Here is a 20,465-nt window from a genome sequence, read left to right as displayed (position 1 = left end):
AACTGAGGCTCAGGGAAGTTAAGGACTTGTCAGAGGTCATAGGAGGTACAGAGCTGAGGTTATAGTCCAGCCCTGCGGCTCTGTTTTCTGCCTCTGGGATCTCTGACCCTGCACGCCTTCCAGAACATTCCACTGCACCCATGCTTGCCCCCTCCTTGCAGAATAGGCGCAGGTGACCTCGGGCCAGCCCAGAGGACGGTGGTCTCTCACCTCCTCCCTGGACCCTCTTCTTCCATCGACGTCACCCGCCATCACCCTGACTTTTCCAGCAGCCACACTCCCATAAACTCCTGTGGAGCCTCCTGCTTGGTCTTTCCAGGAGTTGCTGACAAGGCAGCTCGCCCTCGCCCTCTACTCTGCAGCTAATTTTGAACCTAAATGCAGAACTTTTCCGAGTGTCCATATTACACAGCATCAGCTTGATCGCACCCTGAGGTCGGCTGGAAGCCACAATGCAAAGTGTCCCTCCTGGCTCTGTCTGCGGATCTGGTTGGTTGGTGTTTGAAGTTCTTCTGCCAAGTAGCGCAGGAGGCCTGGGTGGGAACAGAGCCCTGTGGTTCACTGCTGCAGACTGCCTCCTAGGCCAGGATCCACTGAGGACGGGTCCTCCTGGGCTCCAGGGTCCAGCCAGCCTGACGGGCTGTCCTCTGTCCGAGGCCCTCTGTCTGTCGTCCCTGTGGTCGCTGGTGTCTGACCTGTCCCCCCACCCCTGTCTCCTTCCCCACCTCTCTTCTTGTCATTATGCCTTTTTTCCCTCCTCTCCCTTCTCTGTATCCTCCTAATTCTCTTGTCCCACCCCCATCTCCCTCTTCACCTCCCTTCCTCCTCTACCTTCTGTCCTATGTTGATGGTCAAGGTCACAGCCATGGAGACCTCTCCTCATCTGCCCCCAGAGGGTCTTTGGCTGTGCCCTGGGCCGCAGTGAGGGAGATATCCAGAGCCTGAAGGTGGGTGGGAGTTGGAGGCTTGGGCCTGCTGAGCCATCTCTCGTCCAGATTGGGAAAGTCAGACAGCATAGCCACGCTGGTCCCCAGCACGGACACAGAGCCCTCTTTCCTGTGTTTCCCAGAGGAAACACATTGTCATCCTGGCAAGAGGGGCATCCAGAGGTCATCCTGTCCCTCCTCCTGCCTCCAGCAGCTCTGGAGCCGGGAAGGGCTGAGTGGAGTTTGTCTCTCTGGGGGAGTGAGTCCCACACTACCCTCTTCATCTCCACGATGACCAGTGTCCCTGAGCCCGCATGACCTGGAAGTCCTCTCTCAGGTCTGCCCTGTGTCCTGCATGCTGTAGGGCTGGGCAGATGAACGGCTGTCTGGTCTGGAGCCCTCCCTGTGATTGGGTCCCGGCTCTTCTCCAGTCTCAGCGCCGTTCCCACGTCCTTTCCCTTTGCCTGTGTTTCAGCCCCTCAGACGTGGAGCCCTGATCCCTGCCTCCCCATCCCTGTTCTCCCTCCCACTTTCCTCCACGTTCCCTGGGGTTGCAAGCTGCTATCCTCGTCTGTGAAGCTGAGCTGGAGACCTGGGCTGCGCTTCCAGAAGCTCCCCCTTTTGGGAGGACCCAGGGCCTCTCGCCTTCTCCCTCTGCTGCTTCCGGCAGCTGGATGGACTGCTGGGAGCTGACCTGAGGTGGACCCTGCGTGGGCTTCTGTTCCAAGTCCTCTGTGTCTGGCGACAGGACCGGGCCTCCGGGGGGAGGTGAGCATGAGGCTACGGAAGGTGGGAGATCAGCTCCTGGCTGTGGAGACTCTCTGGTCATCAGGGACAAATGAGGATGACCTCATTCCCTTCTTCCGCACTGCTGGAGAAGAGTAGTTGAGACTGTATGTCTTCAGGGTGGACAAGGAGAAAGGGGGCTGGAGGTGGGGGCATCTGGACCTGCACGGGGGCAGCCCGAGTTCCAGTTCAGGGTGGCCTGGGGGTGGCAATCTGCTCTGACATGAAGGCAAACCCAGTGAACTGTTTCCCCGTTTTCTGGGCGGGATCCCAGCCCACGTCCACTGCTGCTCCATCCCTTGCTCTTGGCAAAGGTGCCCAGGCCAGGGAGCCCGCCCAGTCCCTCTTGGGGGTGAGGAGGCAGTTCTCCCGGTCTGGTGAGCAAAGGATGAGAACAGAGTCCCCTCAGCACCCAGAGATGCTTCTAGACTGGCTCCTGGCCTCAAGGCCCCTGACTGCCAGGTCTCCCCATCCACCTCTGGGTGCTGTCCTGTCCAGCTGGGCACCCATGTCTCCCATCGACCCTCCTCTGCAGGAAGCCAGTGAACATGACCAAAGCCACCGTCAACTACCGCCAGGAGAAGACCCACATGATGAGCGCTGTGGACCGGAGCTTCACGGACCAGAGCACGCTGCAGGAGGATGAGCGGCTGGGCCTCTCCTTCATGGACGCCCACGGCTACAGCCCCCGGGGTGAGTGCCTGCCCCTTCCTCGTGGCCCCCAGGCACTCCTGCCCCAGACTCCTGAGCCAACAGCACAGAGCCCCCCATCAGCGGATTCTGTAACACCCCGAACCACAGGACTAAGCATCCTGCTGGGTACCAGCATGGGCCCTGGGAATACAGAGAAGGCGCAGCTGGTGATCTGTACTGTGCACTGGAGGAGCTTGCAAAAGACTCAACAAAGGGAAGAGGATGCAAGATCAAGTGTGACACTTGTCAAAGAGGAGATGCAAGGTGCTGCCGTTTGAACAGAGAGATCAGAGTGGGCTCACGGTTTACTGACTGCCCGCTGTATGAGAGACAGAGGATCCAGGGGATGAGAGGGGTGAGCTGCAGAGGATCCAGGGGATGAGAGGGGTGAGCTGCAGCCACACAGACCTGGACTGTATCTCAGATGCCCTGAGCTGTGTGGCTTGGGGCAAATCACTTACCCTCTCTGAGTGTCTGCTTCCGCCTCTGTAAAATGGGGTGGATACCACAGCGCTGCTGAGAAAACTGGCACAGCACATATAAATCCCTTGGTGCCAAGCCTGCCCCAAAGGAAAAGCACAGACATTATGTAGATGTGCTGGGCCCTGAGCTATTTGATAGGAGCTTGTAATATATTACTCCACTAACTCTCTTTGCTTTTACGATGTAGTATTTTATTTCTATAAAAATTCTCTATAGCAAATGTGTAAATTATGAAACATAATACTAAACTGCTGTGATTCAGAGCTTGGGAGGTAGGTTTCCAAGAGATCTGAGCTCTCCCCAAAAACATTCCCCCAAAACATTCCCCTACTGTCTCCCAGAGGTGACTGCTGTCCTGCCTTTGGGGTTTAGGCTGTTCAGTTTTGTTTTTGTTTTTGTTTTTTTTTGTAGGTTGACCACATATGTCTATACCAGAAGCAAGATGTCTTCTAGCTGTGCCCCCATGGACCTTTATAAAAATGTTCTCGTTAGGTTTAAATTTTTCTGTGCCTTGATTTTTTTGCTCCAGATTGTTTCTGTACATAAATATGTGGACCTGTGGTTCATTCGTTTTGCTGAGGTATAGTATTCCATCCAATGTATATATCACAATTTATGTATCTATCTTCTCTATGGATAAGAGCTGTTTCTGCTTCCTGTTTGGCTTTTTTTGGTTGTTTTGTTGGCCTGTTCTTCTACACAAGGCTGCTGTGAATGTTCTTGCACTCCTCTGGACGCACCTGCATGGTAGACTCTCTGGGGTGTGTCCTACAGGGGAATTGCTGACTTGTGGAGTGTGTATTTGTTCAACTTTACAAGGCTGCGCCAAATTTTTTTCAAAAATGACCATGGTTGTTTCCACTCCCAGCAGTGATGTGTCAGAGTTTCCATTGCTCTCATCCAGACCCAAATTTGTCAGGCTTCTAAATTTTTGCCAGAATAGTAGGAGTAAAATGGTGACTCTGTATTCATAATTTTCATTTCCCTGATTACTAATGAAACTAAACATATTTTCAGATGATTATTAGCCTCCAGTTTTCTTCTGTGAAATGCCTATTTGTGCCTTTTATCTAATTTTCTACTCTTTGTTTGCTGCTATTCTAATGATTTTTAAGAGTTCTTTATCCATTTAGGATAATAGCCGCTTATTGATTCCATGCTGCAAATACTTCTCCCCGTTTGAGACTAGTCTTTACGTTTACTTGTAGTCTTTGAGTGAACAGAAGGTCTTTTTTATAACTTAGACAAATTTTTCTGTCTTTCTGTCTTTCAGTATGCACTTTTAGTGCTTGGGTAAAGAAGTCCTCCCCTACCCAAGGTCATTACAAAAGTCTCTGTTTTCTTCTGAAATATTTAAAGCTTTGCATCTTACATTCAAGCCTTTATCCATCTGGAATTGATGTTTTGTAGTGTTCTGAGATGAAATTTAATTTTCTTTTCCTGTATAGATCACCAATTATTGTAGCACAGATCATCCTGAGTCTTTAAGGCAATTTCATCGTATGTTGACTTGCCGTGTGCATGTGGGTCTGTCCGTGGGCTGTTCTCTTCCAATGTGCTAGTACTAAGCAGTGTGGCTTTATAAGTTTGATATCTAAAATGCAAGTTCCCTGCTTTTGTTTCTCACGTGTTTCTTCGCGATTTTTCCCTTATTCTTTTTCTTATGAAATTGTGTGATCAGCTTGTCAAGTTCCTTGAAATATGCCTTGGAATTTTGATTAGAATTTTATTAAATCTGTGGAACTATTTAAGAACAACTGTTATCTCTGGAACATTAAGTCTTCTCATTTACGGATAGATATATCTCTTTACAATTAGGTCTTGAACACCTTTCAATAATTTTCTCCAGAAATATTTTGAACTGTTAATTGTTATGCACAGTCTTGCTTCTCTTATATTTTCAATTGTTACTATAATTGGTATCTTTTAAACTAGGATTCCTAAGTATTGCTGGTAAACAGAAATATAAATGATGTTTCCGTGTTCACCTTATATCTCTACACTTTGTTTGAGTCTCTTACTAATTGTGATAATTTATCTGCAGACTTGTTTGGATTTACTATGAGTAGAGTCAAAGCGTCTTCGTTTGTTTCTTTTTTACTTATTCATTAACCTTTCATTTCAAGTTCTTGTATTATTGCACTGCTCCGGTCAAGACGTTGGAACCTCCAATGTAATATTGAGTGAAAGAAGTGATAGGAACCATCTAGTCTGTTTTCCTGATTTTAAAGAAAATTCTACATTTCAACATATGCTGTAGGCTTTTGATAGAAACATTTTATCAGATTTAAAAAGCTCCCTTCTATTTCTACTTAGCTAAGAATTATTTTGTTGATGGGTGTTAAATTTCCCAGAGGCTTATATTATTGATCTGTTATATGATAAAAATCAGGCTTACCTGGTGTCTTAGTGGTAAAGAACCTGCCTGTAATGCAGGAGACATGGGTTCGATCGCAGGGTTGGGAAGATCCCCTGGTGAAGGAAATGGCAACCTACTCTAGTATTCTTGCCTGGGAAATCCCATGGACAAAGGAGCTTGGTGGGATACAGTCCATGGGGCCACAAAAGAGTCAGACATGACTTAGCAACTAAACAACAATAATGATATAAATAATTCACAGATTTTTCTAATGTTAATTGATACTTATAATCCTGGAATAACTCAAGTCAGTTATAATGTATTATTATGTTTTCTGTAACTTATTAGTATCTGGGCTTCCCTGGTGACTCAGATGATAAAGAATCTGCTTGCAGTGCAGGAGACCAGGGTTCAGTCCCTGGGTTGAAAAGACACCCTGGAGAAAGGAATGGCAACCCACTCTAGTATTCTTGCCTGGAGAACCCCACGGACAGAGGAGCCTGGCAGGCTGCTGTCACGGGTTCGCAAAGAATTGGACATGACTCAGCAACTAACACTTTAATAGTGTTCATGACTTTTACAGTTACAATCATGAAAAGTATATGAATTTTAATCTTTCTTATAATACCCTTGTCTGATTTTTATTTTTTTAATTTAAGTAATTTATTTATTTTACTTTACAATATTGTATTGGTTTTGCCATACATTGACTTGAATCCGCCCTTGTCTGATTTTTGGAATCAAGAGTATAATATTCTCATAAAATTTATTAGGAACTGCCCCCCTTTTCCCAATTTCTGAAATTTTGGAATGACATAATCTTTGAAAGTTTGGTGGAAGTCATCTGCAAAGCAATCCAGGCCTAGCATTTTTCTTTTTGGAAAGGTTTTAAACTTATAAAATAATTTATTTAAATTAACACATGGTTATGCAGACATTCTGTTTCTTCTTAGTCACTTTCAGTAAGTTATTCTTTTCTAGGAAGATATCCATTTAATCTAAGTTTCAGATGTATCAACACAAACTAATTCACTCTATTGTGTTGTTATTTTTTCACACTCTCATTAAATCTTTCGGTAGCCCTTCACAATGTCTATTATCAACCCCTCGTTTTACATGAGGGGGTAAAAAAGGCTTGAGGAAAGGGAGTTACTCGTCCAGGCCACATATCCAAACAGTGACAGAGTCAGGGTTTAGAACTCGGTGTTTTTAAGTTGCAAACCCAGACCATTCCTACTAAGATCTGGACAGACAAATGGGAAGGACAGCCATTACAGCTGAAAAATAGCTGCTCCAAGCGTGAACGTGGGCAAATGAGAAAGACACGGAGAGACCTGGCGGGGCTGGAGACGGGGCCGTATTCTCAGGGGGGTGAGAAGGAGCCTAGGGGAGGAGGGCGGCAAGGCGCAGCCTCGCTGCGAATCTTGGTGCGGTGTAAGTAGGAGACACAGGCTTTGCTTCCAGGAGCTCCAGCATCTCGTTGGAGAGACATGACTGTCTTCGGGGAAGCGAGACCAGGTTCGTTGGGTGGTATGAACCATAACGCTATCAGAGTTCTGAGGAGGGATACAGGATGGTAAGGCAAGACTTTCCCAGTGAATTAGGATCTGAACTGAGGTCAGCAGGCTCTGACTCACAACGGCGGGTAAAGGTACTGTGTGTAGGCAGCACACGGAGCACGGGAAATGTACGGCAGCTGAGAAGCCCGGGGATTTGCGAGACTGGAACGAGCCTCAGCGTCTGCATCTCCTTTCTCTACTTGCCACCCCTGCCCAGGCTCGGTCGCTACCTTTCGCCCTCCCAGCAGTAGAAGCAAGGCTGTCTTCTCTGACATCTGCCCTGGCACAGGGCTCCATGCCCAGAAGGGCCTCGTGCTTGGTTTACTCCCCTCTTATCATTGTTTCGAAATGCTTCAGAATTTTATCTCAGAACTTACATTTTGTAAGAAAAGTTCCCAGTGACAGTGGAGGGTGTGAGTGAGCTGGGGAGATCCGTGCTTATACGTGTGCCGCTGACCCTTCCTTGTTCGCATAAAGTATCCACAATGCCCCCTGAACACAGAATTCCGGGGACCTGCAGCGTGTGAGTGGGCCTTCAGCAACACGCAAGGTGAGTACAAGGGGCCACTTCATACCCGCTAAGATGGCTATTATTTTAAAAAACAGAATAAAAGAAGTGTTGGCGAGGATATGGAGAAATTGGAGCCCTCGCAGATTACTGGTGTAACAATAAAATGGTACAGCTGCTGTGGAAAACAGTATGGCAGTTCCTAAAAAAATTAAAATGGAATTACCACGTGATCCAGCAAGTTCCCTTCTGAGTTCACTGGGAAGAATAAAAAGTGGGAACTTGAACAGATGTTTGTACAGCATACCTTGCTTTATTGCACTTCACAGATATTGCATTTTTCACCACCCTGTGTCTAGCAAGTCTATTGGCACCGTTTTTCCAACAGCATTTGCTCACTTCGTGTATCTATGTCACATTTTGGTAATTCTCATGATATTTCAAGATCCTTCATGATTACTATGTTTGCGATGGTGACTGTGATCAGTGATCTTTGATGTTATTACTACAAATCCCTGAAGGCTCAGATGATGGTTAGCATATTTTAGCAATGAAGTATTTTTTAATTAAGGTATGTATATTTTTTTAGATATAATGCCATTGCATGTTTAACAGAGTACAGTATAGCATAAATATAACTTTTATATGAACTGGGAAACCAAAATGTTTATGTGACACACTTTATTATGATCGCACTTTATTGCAGTGGTCTGGAACCGATCCTGCAATATTTCCAAGGTATGCTTGTATATCCACATTCATAGTAGCGTTAGTCACAATAACCAAAGAGTGGGAGCCACCCAAAGGTCCATCAACAGAATGAATGAACAGAACATGATATATAATATACTGGAATATTATTCAGACTTTAAAAGGAAGGAAATTCTGACACATGCTACATTATAGATCAACCTTAGACATTATGCTAAGTGAAATAAGCCAATCACAAAAAGACAAATATTGTATGATCCCACTTCTATGGGAGTCCTGGAAGAATCAAATACATAGAGATGGAGAGTAGAATGGTAGTTTCCAAGGGCTAAGGAGAGGGGAGAACTGGGAGTTATTGTTTAATGGGTATTGGAGTTTCAGTATGAAAATTGAATCTAAAGATGGATGGTGGTGATGGCGCACAACAAATGTGACTGTATTTAATGTCAATGACATGTACATTTCAAAATGGTTGGAAGGGTAAATTTTATGTATATTTTACCACAGTTCTTAACATCAGTACAAGGTAAGCATGTTACATCTGTGACTAAGTGGGGACACTGATAGCTCCAAGAAAACTACGCTTTCCTTTAGGATTCACTAGAGAGACAGAACCCATAGGATATATAGATCTACAAAAGAAGATATACTACAAGAATTGGTCACACAGTACTGAGGATTAGCAGTGCGGTGATACATTGTCTGCAGGCTGGAAAGCTGGTAGTGTAATTTAAGCTGAGTCCAAAGGCCTAAGAACAGTAATGGGAAGAAGTGAAAACACACAGTTAAGTCCTGGAGTCCCAGTCCTGAGAACTAGGAGCTCCCATGTCCAAGAGCAGGAGAAGGACATCCTAGCACAAGAAGAGTGAGAGAATTTGCACTTCCCCCACCTTCTTGTCTTATTTGAGCCCTCAATGGATTGGGTGATGCCCACTCACAATGGTGAGGGTGGCTCTTCTCTACTCAGTATACTGATTTAAATGCTAATCTCTTTCAGAAACACTCTCACAGACACATCCAGAAGTAACACTTTACCAGCTATCTGGGTATCCCTTAGCCCAGTCAGGTTGACACATAAAATTACCAGCACACAGTGGAACCAGAACTCGATTCAATTGCAGAAAGAAGGTCACAGCCTTCTAAGAAACATGAATGACCAGGAAATCCTAGCACGTCCTTTTTAACTTGCTACTTCCTTGCATTAGACAACAACTGATGCTGAAAATGATGACACAGAAGCAAAGGGAAAGTGGGGGGTTTATCATTCCTTTACCTTGCAGCCCTTCTTTCTCATCAATAAGCTGAATGCAGAGAGCATTGGTAGAATGTGTGAGTAATAAGTGAAAAAAGCACAGCTCAATTAGTTTTGGGTAGCACTTCCACCATTCTAGTAAGAATGAAATACATGTTTATGGTGAACTACAAAATACAAACTGTGTAATTTCAAACTGTGTAAAATTGCTGAGTTAGATGTTCCTGCAGTTCAGCTCAGTCTCTCAGTCATGTCCAATTCTCTGCCATCTGCAGCACACCAGGCTCCGCTGTCCATCACCAACTCCCAGAGCTTGCTCAAACTCATGTCCATCAAGTCGGTGATGTCATCCAACCATCTGATCCTCTGTCGTCCCCTTCTCCTCCCACCTTCATTCTTCCCAGCATCAGGGTCTTTTCCAATAAGTCAGTTCTTTACATCAGATGGCCGAAGTATTGAAGTTTCAGCTTCAGCATCAGTCCTCCCAATAAATATTCAGGACTGATCTCCTTTAGGATGGACTGGTAGATCTCCTTGCAGTCCAAGGGACTCTCAAGAGTCTTCTACAACACCACAGTTCAAAAGCATCAATTCTTCAGCACTCAGCTTTCTTTACAGTCCAACTCTCACACCCATACATGACTATTGGAAAAAGTGTAGCTCTGCCTAGACGGACCTTTGTTGGCAAAGTAATGTCTCTGCTTTGTAATATGCTGTCTAGGTTGGTCATAATTTTTCTTCCAAGGAGCAAGCGTCTTTTAATTTCATGGCTGCAGTCACCATCCACAATGATTTTGGAGCCCCCCAAAATAAAGTCTGTCACTGTTTCCATGTTTCCCCAACTATTTGCCATGAAGTGATGGGACCAGATGCCATGATCTTAGTTTTCTGAATGTTGAGCTTTAAGCCAACTTTTTCACTCTCCTCTTTCATTTTCATCAAGAGGCTCTTTAGTTCTTCTTTTTTTTTTTTTTTTTTGCCATAAAGGTGGTGTCATCTGTGTATCTGAGGTTATTTATATTTCTCCAAGCAATCTTGATTCCAGCTTGTGCTTCATCCAGCCCAGCATTTCTCATGATGTACTCTGCATAGAAGTTAAATAAGCAGGGTGACAATATACAGCTTTGACCTACCCCTTTCCCGATTTGGAACCAGTCTGTTGTCCATGTTCAGTTCTAACTGTTGCTTCTGCAAGGTATGGTCTGGTATTCCCATCTCTTTAAGAATTTTCCACAGTTTGCTGTGATACACACAGCCAAAGGCTTTGGCATAGTCAGTAAAGCAGAAGTAGATGTTTTTCTGGAACTCTCTTATATAGATGTTTCCATATTTGCATTAAATTAGCTTTATACAATATAAAGGTAAATAGTAACATTTATGTTAATAATGAAATATCTTAACTTTTTCTTTACTTAGTATGATTCTATATATGAAATAAAAATACCATGATGAGGCCAAAATTATTCTAATATCAAATACAGATAAAGACAATACAAAAAAGGAAAAGTATGCTAATATCTCTCATGAATATAACCACAAAATCTTCATAAAATATCAGAAATCAAATTCAACAATGTATAAAATGAATTATACACCATAGACATTTTTCCAAAGACGTACAGATGGCCATTAGACACATGAAAAAAATGCTCAACATCACTATTCAACAGGGAAATGCAAATCAAAACCACAATGAGATATTACCTTACATCCTTCAGAAGGTAATCCTCAGAAAAGAATAAATAACAAATGTTGGAGAGGGTATGGAGAAAAGGGAACTCTCAAGCACTGTTTATGGGAATGTAAATCGAGTAACCACTATGGAAAACAGTATGGAGTTTCCTCCAAAAATCTAAAAATAGAATTATTATACAATTGAGCCCTTATACTTCTGGGTGTTTTTCTAAAGAAAACAAAGGCACTAATTTGAAAAAATATATGCACCCCATTATAATATTATTGCACTACAGGTTAAGAAGTATATTATCTGAAGGTGGCAACCCACTCCAGTACTCTTGCCTGGAAAATCCCATGGATTGGTAGGCTGCAGTCCATGGGGTCACTAAGAGTCGGACACAACTGAGCGACTTCACTTTCACTTTTCATTTTCATGCATTGGAGAAGGAAATGGCAACCCACTCCAGTGTTCTTGCCTGGAGAATCCCAGGGACGGGGGAGCCTGGTGAGCTGCCATCTATGGGGTCGCACAGAGTCAGACACGACTGAAGTGACTTAGCAGTAGTAGCAGACTCTGATAAGCTAATGATGAGTATTGTAAATGCTAGAGCAGCCACTATGAAAATATAAGAGGTATTTCTAATAATCAACTTGCTCAAAAAAAGGGAGGAAATGAGAAACAACAAAAAACAGGTATAACAAAAAGAAAACAAAAAGCAATATGGTAAGTTTAAATTTAACCATTTAAGTAATTCCACCAAATGTAAATACTCTAATTCAGGAAAAGGCAAAATCAAGGAAATAGAAAATGGATTAACAGTTGTCAGGGGAAGGGGAAAGAGGTTGGCTACTAAAAAGAAAACATAGGGGAAATTTTTGGAGTGATAAATGGTTCTATATATTGATTATGGTGGTGGTTGTTTCACAGCTGTATGCATTTGTCAAAATTATAAAACTGTAAAACCAAAAGGCAAATTTTTGTGTATATAAACTATGCCTCAATAAATCTGTTTTTCAAAGTTCTAATTATTCCAATACCTTAAATAAAAGAAAAAGATGATCTCATTGTTAAGAAAAGTTAAAGAAGGTCTAAGTAAATTAAGAGATCTATCATGTTCATGGGTGGGAAGAGTCAGCATTATTAAGATGATAATCCTCCCAGAATATATCTACATGGTCAACACAGTACCAATCAAAATCCCAGGAGGATTTTCGATGAAATCAACAAACTGGTTCTGATAATAGTAGGGCATTGGTGTAATAGACATAGAGCTCAACAGAGCAGAATAGGATTCCGAAATAGATCCACACACACATGGCCAAATGACTTTTTTTATGATATTTTATTTTCTGCTGGAAAAAAGAAGCATTTGTGAAACTAAGTTTGTCAGTTTATATGACAGTGCAACCGATTTTTGACAAAGATGACATTGTAATTCAAAAAGAAAGAACATTCTTTTCAACAAATGGTGCTGAAGCAATTGGATTACCATGTGACAGAAAAAAAAGAATCTAAATCCATTCCACTCCTTTCACCACACACACAAAAATTAACTCTAAATAAATCGCAGACCTAAATATATGAGTTACAACCATAAAATATCTAGAAGAAAGTGTAGGAGAAATCTTTGTGACCTAGAGTCAGGTAAATATTAGGATAAAAGCATACAAACCTTAAAAGAAAAAAAAATTGGACATCATCACAATTTTTAAATATTGGTTATTTGAACGACATATTCAAGGAAGTGAAAGCTACAGACTAGGAGGTGTTGTTTAGTTGCCAAGTTGTGCAGGGCTCTTTGCGACCTCATGTACTATAGCCCCCAGGCTTCTCCGTCCATGAGATTTCCCAAGCAAGAATACTGTAATGGGTTGCCATTTCCTTTTCCAGAGGATCTTCCTGATCAAGGATCGAACCCAAGTCTCTTGCTTGGCAGGTGGATTCTTTACCTCTGTGCCACCTGGGGAGAACACAGACTAGGAGAAGCTATTTCCAGATCAAGTATCTGATAAAATACATTATATAAAAACACATATAAAATTCCTTCTACTCAATAATTAGAAAATAAACATCAATTAGCAAAGGACAAAAGTTTTGAATAGACACATCGCTGAAAGAGACATACAGATGTCAGATAAGCATCTGAAGAATCCTTAACACTATTAGTCACTGGGGAAATGCAAATTATAACCACAATGAGACAGCATTACATACACACTAGAACAGCCAAAATAAAGGAGACTACAATACCAAGGAGAAGATGCAGGGCCACCAGAAATCTCATACATTGCTAATAGATGTGCAAAATGGGACAGTGGCTTTGAAAACCAGTGTGGCAGTTTCTTATATAGCTAAGCACGCATTTTCCATGCAACCCAGTAATTCTGCTCCTAGGCATTTACCAAGGCGGGGGGAAAATGTATCTACACACAGACTTGTATGTGAATTTCATAACAGCTCTATTCATAGCATAGACCAACAAATGAATAAACAAAACGTGGTATAACCATACAACAGAATGCCAGCCAGCAATAAAAAAGAATCGGCTGTGCTGATACTCAGAACTCACAGACAAATCTCTAAAGCATCATGCTAAGTGCGAAAGACCAGACACCAAAGGCTATGTACATTTGTATGCTATTCTGGAGAAAGAAAACTATAGAGACAGAAATCAGGCCAGTGATTTCCTAGGGCTGAAGATGAGAGGAGAAGATATACTTCAAAGGGAGATGAAGGACTTTCATAGGATGGTGGAACTATTCTATATCTTGATTGAGGTGGTGGCTATACGACTGTATACATTTGGCAGAATTCATTAAACCATGTAGTTTAAAAGGGTGATTTTTACTTTATGCAAATTATACTTCAGTAAAACTGAATGTCCCTAAAACAATTTGGTAGAAAGAACTTCCAAGTCTATTAGGAAATTATTCTATTCATTTCTGACCAAACCCTCCCCCCGTCTGGCTTATCTCCAAGCCTCCCTTGACAGCTCATGCCTGAGTCACAGACATGGGCCAGGCAAGAGTGTGGGGAGGGTCTGGTCAGATCTGTCCCCACGTAGGAAACCTCTGAGTGTGCAGGTTGTCCTTGGTGGTGCTGAGTGTGCCCTGGGCTGTACCCTAGGTGGGTTGGACAGGGTGATGGGGGCTGTGACCTCTGCAGAGAAGTCACAGGAAACTGGGAAGAGGGGGAGGGGGCACAGCACGTGTCCCACCCAGTCAAGGTACCCTTCCTGCTCGGGAAGCAAATCCTTGTCCCAGCTCCGCAGAGTTTGGTGTCTGGGCCCAGGCCTGGGGGTGCCTGTCTGCCAGTCAACACCAGCTGCACCCAGAGCCGCCACCTGTCAGCCAGGAGAGTGGGCACCGTGGGGCTCCATGCACACGGGCGGACCTGGGCACGTCCCCGCTGCCTCCTCTGCTCACTGACGTCCCCTCCCAGGCCGCCCCATCAGGGATGTGTTCCCAGTGGGACCCTCACTGGGAAGAGGGTGGGGGTGGGCGACTGACAGTGATGGAGCCCTTGGCAGGGCCGGCAAGTTGGCACTATAAAGCGACACTCCCAACAGCCCTGGGACAGGGAGACGATGACACAAAGTAGGGGAGGGAGGCTCAGAGAGGGTGAGCGGTCTGCCTCTGTTGCACAGCTAGAGGCGGCAGAGCCAGGATTCAAACCCAGGTCTACTCTTACCCACTGCTCCACACAGCCATGTGACCGCTAGGCCACCCAGACCTCACCGGTGACATCACGTACTTTGCAGATGGTGAGTTTGCCAGCACTTTCGCCTGTATGGCCTCCTTCATTGCCCACAGCATCATCTAGGGTAGGGGTGGGGGGTGTCATTTCCACTGGACAGGTGAGGAGACAGAACCTCAAAAAGGGAAGGCGACTCACCCTAAGTCGTCGTGTGCGTGCTAAGTCTCAGTCGTGTCTGACTCTTTGCGACCCTATGGGCTGTAGCCTGCTGATCTCCTCTGTCCGTGGGGATTCTCCAGGCAAGAATCCACTGAAGTGGAGTGCCGTGTCCTCCAGGGCAGAGGGGAGGGCTTCCCTAGTAGCTCAGTCAGTAAATCATCTGCCTGCAATGCAGGAGACCCGGGTTTGATTCCTGGGTCAGGAGGATCCCCTGGAGAAGGAAATGGCAACCCACTCCAGTATTCTTGCCTGGAGAATCCCAAGGACAGAGGAGCCTGACAGGCTATACAGTCCGTGGGGTTGCAAGAGTCGGATAAGACTTAGCGACTAAAACCACCACCACCTCCAGGGGACCTTTCCGATCCAGGGATCAAACCCGCATCTCTTACATCTCCTGCATTTGCAGGTGGGTTCTTTACCACTAGCATCACTTGGAAAGCCCTGTAAAGGGCAGAGCTGGGATTTGGCCCAAGTCCCAGGTCTGTGTAACACCAGTGACACAGGCTGGGACAATGGGGCTCATCTCAGTGAGCCCTGCCACTCCCCGCTCTAGTGAATTAAGGCCACAAAAGATAAAATCAGACATGAAACTAGATAATAAGGTTAACTTAAATATGAATAAAATCTCTAATAATTAAAAAAAAAAAAACAGCTCCTCACATTGATGTTGCCACTTCCCACCAGCCCATGACCCTGGCGAGTCCTCTCTAATGGGCACTCTTCAGCTCGAGGACAATGTCTCTTGAATGTCAGCCACAGCTCCTGCCACCTGAGAAACTGCATTCCTAGGGCAGAGGGAGGAGGAGAAGGACCCTTAGCGTTATTACCATAAACTTCACCGAGAAGGCATTTCTTCAGTTTCAGATGGCAGAGTCTTAGAGGAAGAGAAAGGGCTTTGGATGACAGAACCTGGTTGGGAAGAAGATTCCCACAGGCTAGAGCCTCCAAGGGAGACTCACAGGGAGGGACTCCATATGTAAATGTGAGTTTAGCATGCAGTGTGAAGTTCTGAACTGAGATGAGAAAAACAAATCAATGGCTCAGGTTCAGAGGACAGAGACTGGTTTTGATGGGTGCTGACAGGGAGCTCAATGTGAACCCACAGAAATCGGGTGTTTACTATGTATTAGGTACTCACATGAGCTTTATCCTCCCAATACACTTTCAAGGTTGGTGCCAATAGTATTCAGGGCAAGAGAAAACCGAAGTTCAGAAAGCTAAAAGTCACAGAACTAGTAAGTAGAAAGCTGAGATTTGAATTTCGATTTATTTGACTCTCCCTGGTGACTCAGATGGTAAACAATCTGCCTGCAATGCGGGAGACCCAGGTTCGATCCCTGGGTCGGGAAGATCCCCAGCAGAAGGAAATGGCTACCCACTCCAGTATTTTTGCCTGGAGAATTCCATGAACAGAGGAGCCTGACAGGCTACAGTCCATAGGGTCACAAAGAGTCAGACACGACTGAGCGACTAACACTTTCACGTTATTTGACTCTGAAGCCTGCTCTCCTGTGCACCTTACGGCCTTTTAGGACATGTTAATAGAGGTCAGGAGTTTAGAAGAAGGGAGGTGAGAGTCCTGTTTAACTGGGAGACTGGGATCTAAATGCCTTTCTGAATTTTGTCAAAGAGCCTCCAGACTAAAAAGGACATGGAAACAAAATCACATGAATAAATTAATTTATTTGATAGTTTTCTTAGGTTGCTCTTATGTTCTAGATTCTCTTGTAGGCACTGGAGATAAAGAGGTGAAGAAGACAAAGTTCTTGTTCTCATGAGTTTATATGCAATTTTTACCCATGAAATATTTTATTATATATAATATATTAAAATATATTAAATATTAATATGTGTTAGTCAATCAGTCATATCTGGCTCTATGTGACCTCATTTTAAATATGTATATATAATATACTATGTAATATATATGTAAGTATGTTTTGTATGTATATAGTATGTATATATACATTTTATGACATGTGTGCTCAGTCCTATCCGACTCTTTGTGACCCCACAGACTGTAGCCCACCAGGCTCCTCTGTCCATGGGGTTCTCCAGGCAAGAATGCTGGAGTGGGTTGCCATTTCCTACTCCAGGGGATCTTCCTGACCCAGGGATTGAACATGGGTCTCCCACATTGCAGGCAGATTCTTCACCACTGTGCCACCAATGTATAAATCTCTCCATATGAAAATCTTCAGTAATTTTTGTTAGGTACCTGTAAATGAAGTTACTGAGCTATAGGGTGGTTGATAAAGAAACTGCCAAACTGTTTTCCAAAATAGCTATACTATGTAACACTCCCAGAAGTAATGTGTGAGAATTCTATCACTCTACATCCTCATCAACACTTGGTATTGTCAGATGTTTAATTTTAGCTATGACTGCTATCTCCTGATATTTTTAATTCACATATCCTGGATGACTAATGACATCATATTTAATAAATTTATATGTATATATACATGGTTGTGGTTATTCTTCAGTTGCTAAGTCCTGTCTCTTTGCCACCCCTCAGAATGCAAACACTAGGCTTTCCTGTCCTTCACCACCTCCCAGTCTGCTCAAATTCATGTCCATTGAGTTAGTGATGTCATCTAACGATCTCATCCTCTGCCGCACTCTTTTCCCTTTGCCTTCAATCTTTCCCAGGATCAAGGTCTTTGACAATGACTTAGCTCTTTGCATCAGCTGGCCAAAGTATTGGAGCTTCAGCTTCAACATCAGTCCTTCTAATGAATATTCAGGGTTTATTTCCTTTAGGATTGACTGGTATGATCTCCTTACAGTCCAAGAAAATCTCAAGAGTCCTCTCCAGCACCACAATTCAAAAGCATCAATTCTTTGCATTCAGCCTTCTTAATGGTCCAACTCTCACATCTGTATATGACTACTGGAAAAAATCATAGCTTTGAATAGACGGACTTTTTATTGGCAAAGTGATGTCTCTGCTTTTTAATATGCAGAATCTAAGTTTGTCATAGCTTTTCTTCCAAGGAGCAAGTGTCTTTTAATTTCATGGCTGTAGTCACCATCAACAGTGATTTTGGAGCCCCCAAAATAAAATCTGTCACTGCTTCCACTTTTTTCCCTTCTATTTGCCATGAAGAGATGGGACCAAATGCCATGATCTTAGATTTTTGAATGTTGAGTTTAAGTCAGCCTTCCACTCTCTTCTTTCTTCCTCATCAAGAAGCTCTTTAGTTCCTCTTCACTTTCTGCCATTAGAGTAGTATCATCTACATATCTGAGGTCCTTAGTATTTCTTCTGGCAATCTTATTTCTGCTTGTGATTCATCCACCCCTTCATTTCACATGAGGCACTCTGCATATAATTTAAATAGAGTGACAATATACAGCCTTGACTTACTCCTTTCCCAATTTTGAACCAGTTAGTTGTTTCATGTAAGATTTTAACTGGCTTCTTGACCAGCATACAGGTTTCTCAGAAGACAGGTAAGGCATTCAGGTATTCTCATCTCTTTAAGAATTTTCCACAGTTTGTTGTGATCCACACAGTCAAAGGCTTTCACTTGGTCTATGAAGCATAAGTAGATATTTTTCTGGAATTCTCTTGCTTTCTCTACAATCCAACAAACGTTGGCAATTTGATCCCTACTTCCTCTGCCTTTTTAAAATCCAGCTTGTGCATCTGGAAGTTCTTGGTTCATGTACTGTCAAAACCTAGCTTGAAAGATTTTGAGCATTATCTTATTAGTGTGTGAGATAAACACAAATGTATGGTAGTTTGAAAATTCTTTGGCCTTGTCCTTCTTTGAGACTGGAAAGAAAACTGATTTTTTCCAGTCCTGCAACCACTGCTGAGCTTTCCAAATTTGCTGACATATTGAGTGCAGCAGTTCAGCAGCATCACCTTTTAGCATTTGCAGTAGCCCAGCTGGAATTCCATCACCTCCACTAGCTTTGTTCATAGCAATGCTTCTTAAGGCCCACTTGACTTCACACTCCAGGATGTTTAGCTCTGGGTGTGTTCCCACACCATCATGGTTTTCCAAGTTAATAAGACCTCTTTTGTATAGTTATTCTGTGTATTCTTGCTACCTCTTCTTAATCTCTCCTGCTTCTATTAGGTCCTTACCATTTCTGTCCTTTATTGTGCCCATCTTTGCATGAAGTGTTCCCTTGTATCACAAACTTTCTTGAAGAGATCTCTAGTCTGTTTCATTCTATTGCCTTCCTCTATTTCTTTGCATTGTTCATTTAAGAAGGCCTTATTATCTTGTTATTCTCTGCAACTCTGCATTCAATTGGATATATCTTTCCCTCTCTCCCTTGCTTTTCACGTCTCTTCTTTCCTCAGCTATTTGTAAAGCCTCCTCAGACAACCCTTTTTCCTTCTTGCATTTCTTTTTCTTTGGGATGGTTTTGATCGCTGCTTCCTACCAAATATTAGGTATCTCTGTCCATAGTTTTTCAGACACTCTGTGTACCAGATCTAATCTCTTGAATCTATTCATCACCTCCACTATATAATCATAAGGGATTTGATTTAGGTCATACCTGAATGACTTAGTGTTTTTCCCTACTTTCTCCAATTTTGCCTGACTTTTGCAATAAGGAGCTCATGATATGAGCCAGTCAGCTCCAGGTCTTGATTTTGCTTACTATATAGAGATTCTTAGTTTTCTGATCTTACTAAGATCATGGCATCTGATCCCATCACTTCATGACAAATAGATGGGGAAACAGTGGAAACAGTGTCAGGCTTTATTTTGGGGGCTTCAAAATCACTGCAGATGGTGACTGCAGCCATGGAATTAAAAGATGCTTACTCCGTGGAAGGAAAGTTATGGCCTACCTAGACAGCATATTAAAAAGCAGAGACATTACTTTGCCAACAAAGGTATGTCTCATCAAGGCTATGGTTTTTCCAGTAGTCATGTATGGATGTGAGAGTTGGACCATAAAGAAAGCTGGGTGCTGAAGAATTGATGCTTTTGAACTGTTGTATTGGAGAAGACTCTTGAGAGTCCCTTGGACTGCAAGGAGATCCAGTCCATCCTAATGGAAATCAGTCCTGAGTGTTCATTGGAAGGACTGATGTTGAAGCTGAAGCTCCAATACTTTGGCCACCTGATGCAAAGAGCTGACTCATTTGAAAAGACCCTAATGCCGGGAAAAATTGAAGGCAGGAGGAGAAGGGGATGACAGAGGATGAGATGGTTGAATGGCATCACCGACTCAATGGACATGAGTTTGGGTAAACTCTGGAAGTTGATGATGGACCGGATGGCCTGGGGTGCTGTGGTCCATGGGGTTGCAAAGGGTCGGACACGACTGGGTGACTTGACTGAACTGAACTGAACTGATAGAGCTTCTCTGTCTTCAGATACAAAGAATATAATCAGTCTGATTTCAGTATTGACCATTTGGTGATGTCATGGGTAAAGTCATCTCTTGTGTTGTTGGAAAACGGTGTTTGCTATGACTAGTATGTTCTCTTGACAAAACTCTGTTGTTGATATATTATACATAATATATATCATATATACTAATATGCTATAGATATAAAGTAGTGATAGGTTTCATGAAGGAGAATGTGAAATGGGAAGGGACTAGAAATGAGGCTTCTAG

The 20,465-nt window shown here is 43.4% G+C and overlaps 1 long non-coding RNA gene across 1 annotated transcript; it reads left to right on the top strand.

Annotated features, from left to right (window-relative positions):
* The first annotated feature begins 1,173 nt into the window (after nt 1-1,173).
* Nucleotides 1,174-4,827, top strand: LOC138989897 (uncharacterized). Its single transcript, XR_011466061.1, has 3 exons — nt 1,174-1,694; nt 2,248-2,405; nt 3,300-4,827. It is a non-coding gene; the product is annotated as an uncharacterized lncRNA (long non-coding RNA).
* Nucleotides 4,828-20,465: the final 15,638 nt, after the last annotated feature.

This window comes from Bos mutus, chromosome 2 (genome assembly GCF_027580195.1).
Source record: "Bos mutus isolate GX-2022 chromosome 2, NWIPB_WYAK_1.1, whole genome shotgun sequence".
Classification (NCBI taxonomy): domain Eukaryota; kingdom Metazoa; phylum Chordata; class Mammalia; order Artiodactyla; family Bovidae; genus Bos; species Bos mutus.
This window is presented reverse-complemented; position numbering and strand designations above follow the sequence as displayed.